At 35.0% G+C, this 5,360-nt stretch overlaps 1 pseudogene; it reads right to left on the bottom strand.

Moving 5' to 3' along the window:
* Positions 1–1,102: 1,102 nt before the first annotated feature.
* On the bottom strand, positions 1,103–1,221 carry LOC118147103 (5S ribosomal RNA; annotated as a pseudogene).
* Positions 1,222–5,360: the final 4,139 nt, after the last annotated feature.

The raw sequence follows: 5,360 nt of genomic DNA, 5'->3' as shown, positions 1-5,360 counted from the left end.
TATTTATTTTTTCTGATTCTTAATTGCGGAAAGACTCTATCATCCTCATAAATGAAACGGAATTGTCTTTTTTCACACAGCTATGTATGGTAATTGGTAAAGGTATGCCTGACAAGACTAACTAGGGAGGTGAGAGAGTTTAGGACATACTGGAATTGAATTGGAAACTACTGTATAGTAGGTCCATTTCAGAAATAGAAAATAAGAATGGTAGAAACAAGCAAGCATTCTTAAATGGGATTCTACAGTTCCGTAAACTTAGCAGCAGTAGATGTTGTTTTTCATTCAAAGTAGATAATCTAAATCCCAGAAATGTAAAAAGTAGTTAGATTGTGGGGAGTTCATGAACCAAAGAACATTTGGATTCTAGGAAAATCAGCAAAGAGGAATGTATAAAACAATACAACTCATTGCTTCTTATAGGTTGAATCTTCTTATCCTTAGCCCAAGGCTGTTCATTATCTGCCACAGTTTTTTTTAAATCCTGATTTTTATAAGCACAGGGGTTTTCAGTTCTAATTAACTAAACAACTACTGAGTACCTATTTTGTGTGGTAACTTCATTCAGAGTTGTAGCTTTTCCAAAGATATCCAAACTATGTTATCTCTTTTCCAGGACATTAAATGTAATGGAGAAGGCAGATGTTCAAAAATCTGTGACATAGAACAGAGCTGACCTAGACCCATCCTCCACACTACATTCACATTTATCACACATTTATTTTCACTTTAATTTTTAATTTTTTTTCTTAAAGATGGAGTTTCTGTCAACCAGTCTAGAATGCAGCCACACGTTCATTGCTTAGTGCAGGCTCAAATTCCTAGGTTCAAACAATCTGCCTGTTTCAGCCTCCTGATGAGTAGCTGGGATTACAGCCTTAAACCACCGCACCTGGCTCATCATACGTTAAATGCATAGGAATTTCAGAAAATTTTGTAGTTTAGAGAATAATGAATACAAAATTACTTAGATAATTTGATTTCAATTACCATCAGTGCTACTTAAAGAAAGACTATTTAATGGCTTGCAGTGATTTTTTAAATGATCATATTATAGGTATTTTCTCTGCAAAAAAAATTCTGTTTTGCTGTTGTTTATTTAAGGCTGCAGCACCTGATATTTTCAGGCAGTCTCCCATCCAAGTCCTAACCAGGCCCAACTCTGTTTAACTTCTGAGGTCAGATGAGATCAGGTATGTTCAGGGTGCTATGGTCAGAGACCACCACACATTTTCTATAGCAGTTTTATAACTGCTACAACAGAAAGGTACTTAAGTATTTTTTTCTTCTCTTCAGGGCAGCAAGAATCCACACTGTTAATGTGTTTGAAATTGATGACTTTAGAAGCAAATGTTTGAAACTTACTCCCATTTTTATTAAAAGGACAGCAGTATCATATGCTCAAGATTTTACAAAAAATCTTTACAGATATATATATATATTAAAGTAAAATACTTTGCTCCTCTGTTTCTATTTTTCTTTCTCCAGTTCAAATTAATGCATTTACACCTTAACACAGTATAATCTTGAGTTATTAAAAACCTAATTATGAAAGAAATCTTCAAAGTATTACAAAATACAAAGGATGACATCATATCAGAAACTATCCTCAGAATGATTGCATTTATAAAGCCAGTTTAAATCCAAACATAGGAATTCATATTTCTAATTAGTATATACAAATATTTTGATATATTTGATTGTATTAAAATGAAAACTGTTTCATGGGATACTACAGATGGGAAATACATATTTGCCATGTATGTGAAAGATGACATGTTAGTACAGACTCTACACAGAAAATATGAAAATTAATAGTAAGTCATAACACAACCTAAGTAGCTAAAGGTTATGGATAGGCAATTCTCAGGATAGAGATTTTGTTGTTAATAATTACACAAGATAATAACCTTGTACTTGTACTAAACACAATTCGTATTAAAATTAATAATTGTATTGTTCATTTGGTAAAAGAATTAAAGTCGGATAATACCAATTCTTGTCAAGAATCTGGAGTAGTGAGAACTTTCATGTATTTATTGTTGGGGCATACATAGAACCAACCTATTTGAAGATTGCTTTGGCAATATTTAGTAATGATAGAAAAATGCCCTTCCACTTATAGAGCAGCTAAAAATTTCTATGCATGAGATCCCTACTCATAATAATGACCTGAAAAAAATCTATCAGCTACCCTCCCTTGTTAATGATTCCCAAGGAGCTGTCTACCAGATCAGGTTTGAAAACATACATTTGTGCTAAGAATAGAATAGAACACAGAGGTCACTAATGAGGATATAGAAACTTCGCTGACACCATAAATAAACTGTGTAGAAATGTCTGCACATATGCACAAAATGTTTAACCTAGCAATATTTGTAGTAACAAAACAGAACAAAACACAAATTAAAAAAAATTCTAATGTCTAAGGAGATAGCATGAAAGATTTGATTGACTATGTTTGAAGATTTAAAATTAATGACCTATTGTACCATATAAACATATCAACCTACATATATTACTAAACATAATGTTTAGTAAAAAATCCAGGTGCAAAGCGCTGTGTACAGCAAGCACTACTTTATTTAAAAAAAAATCTCACAGAAACCAATATTATGTACTTGAAGAAAACACACACACACACACAGAGTTCTGTGTTTGAACTGTGTTTTATAAACATCTAAACATACCCACACACATATAGGCATTCAAAATAAAAAAACATAGAATGAACAGAATATTAGTTCTAAGTGTAATTATTTTAGCACAGCAGTTTTGAAATGCAGGAGGATTTTGTCATATACATATATTTTGTCCCAAAAATATGTATCTAAAACAAGTATAACAAATGTTAATATGTATTGGAGCATATGTCTGCTATGCCATTTTTTTCTCTCTAATTTTGAAAAATTTCATAAACAAGATATAGCAACAATCATCAGTGTGAAACTATTACTAAGTGTTACAAAAGCACAAAGGAAAGCATTGCATTTTGGCTAAGAGAAAACAAAAGATTTATGTAATGAATGATACTCACTTTAGATCATGACTGATGAAAAAAAATTCAGTAGACAGACAAAAGAAAGCCATTTCAAGCAGAGGCAATATTTTGTTTGTGTAGAGAAATAATATTTAGACGGCTATTAAAGACTTGGAATGACATATTAGAAATGCATTTAGGAAAATGCTTCTTGAGAGAAATTTTATGAAATTTAGGAATAAGAAAGAGGAAAAGAATTGAGTCAAAGTCAAATGTTGATGAAATATAAAGCAGAATGGAGACTGAGAGCAATACACCGGATTTGAACAAATGAGTAGAGAAAGTCAGCGTAGTTTTATTAGAATTAACAGTTCAGGAATGTGCAAGAAGACGGCAAAGTGGCAGCAAACAGTCCAGGCTAGTTTGGAAATGTTTATTGGAGATAGAAAAAAAATATATAGAAAAGTAACTTAGCTAAGAACTCTGGGAGGCAGAGACAAAAGAATTGCTTGAGGTAAGGAGCCTAAGACTACAAGACCCCTGACTCTACAGGAAAACAAAACCAAAAACAATGGTCCAGGTGTGGTGGTGCATGCCTGCAATCTAGCTACTTGAGAGGCTGAAGCCAGAGGATCGCTTGATCCCAGGCATTTGAGACTGTAGTGAGCTGTGATCATACCACTGAACTCCAGCCTGGGCAAGAGAGAAAGATTCCATCTCTTAAAAAAATAAGTGAAAGCAAGGAAGGAAGGAAGGGAGGGAGGGGAAAGAAAGAAAATGTAACTTATTGGTGGTGCTATGTCTTTTGTTTTAAGCATATAGGATACTTGGACACTTTTCTAGTCTGAGTAATGGGAATAAACCAATATAAAGCCAGGTCTCAGAGGACCTGGAGGAAATGGGAAAGATTGCTATCGAGAACAGAGCTGGAAGAGTTAACTTTGGTTAGCAGAAGAGAGGTTTTTTTGTTTTTGTTTTTGTTTTTTGCCTTTTTTAAATAAAACAGAAGAAGGACAACAGGTGATAGAGATTGCCAGACAGATAGAACACTGAAAGGCTGGTTAGAGAGGGGCCTTGATCTTCGTGGTAAAGGGAGAAAATCAGAACAGAGACAGTGTTGTCAGCTTGGAGAGGGTAGGAATTGTTTGGGAAACATGCTACAGGAAATGAAATCAGCCACTGACTGGGGACATAAAGCCTCCCATGATACAGCTCCATCTCTGCTGCTTGGTCCAGTTAACACTGTCCTCTGCTGATGCTTTTTAGTGGTTTGTGGTAACCCATAATACATATGTTACAACTTTTTAAAATCAATTTTTCTTTCTGAAATGTTCCCCTATATGTGCCAAAAACATAGTAAGTACTTAATAAATGCCTCTAAATTGGATAAGCAAGACATTACATTAGTCAATTAATAACTTATGTTTAAATCATCTCTGAGCCATACACTTTGGTGCCAGAAAGACTGATGAATTAAAACAAATTTCATGGGAAAGTTATTAGAGATGAACAATAACCTGAGAAGATACACTGTAAGCATTCCCTTTTTAAAGAGGAGGGGGCATGAGGTACTGTATTTCAGAATATCTGTCTGGAAGATGGACTGTTACCACCTAACAACTGTATGACCCTGCAGAAGCTGCATTACCTGTATGCAGCCATAAAAAATGATGAGTTCATGTCCTCTGCAGGGACATGACTGAAGCTGGAAACCATCATTCTCAGCAAACTCACACAAGAACAGAAAACCAAACACTGCATGTTCTCACTCATAAGTGGGTGTTGAACAATGAGAACACATGGACACGGGGTGGGGAACATCATACACTGGGGCCTGTTGTGGGGTGGGAGAGCTAAGGTAGTGATAGTAGGGGGTGGGGGGATTAGGGAGGGATAACATTAGGAAAAATACCTAATGTAGATGATGGGGGGTGAATGCAGCAAACCACCATGGCATGTGTGTACCAATGTAACAATCCTGCACCATCTGCACATGTACCCCAGAACTTAAAGTATTAAAAAAAAGAAGTAATATGCTTCTTATGAAAACAGTTTCTAATAGTCCCTGCTCATAAATTTTTAGCTATTTTGCTTTTGTTAGAAATGATTTTATATCCGTGTGCTCCATCCGACAGATGTACTATGAAGTCATTGAGGACGTCCTATGGTCATATGAGATGTACCTTTAAGTGAAGGTAGTCAGCACTGCCTTTTATCAGTGGATAGCTAGGAGGAAAGTTCTTGATACTCTGGCATTAAATTTATATGTATATTCAACTAGTGACTTGGATTAGGATAAATCCCCTCAGCCTTTCAATAAGCTTTGTAGCACTGCATTTCAAAAAGCTTAGATGATGTGCAGAATACCCATTTGTGAAAG

Source organism: Callithrix jacchus, chromosome 13, assembly GCF_049354715.1.
Source record: "Callithrix jacchus isolate 240 chromosome 13, calJac240_pri, whole genome shotgun sequence".
NCBI lineage: Eukaryota > Metazoa > Chordata > Mammalia > Primates > Cebidae > Callithrix > Callithrix jacchus.
This window is presented reverse-complemented; position numbering and strand designations above follow the sequence as displayed.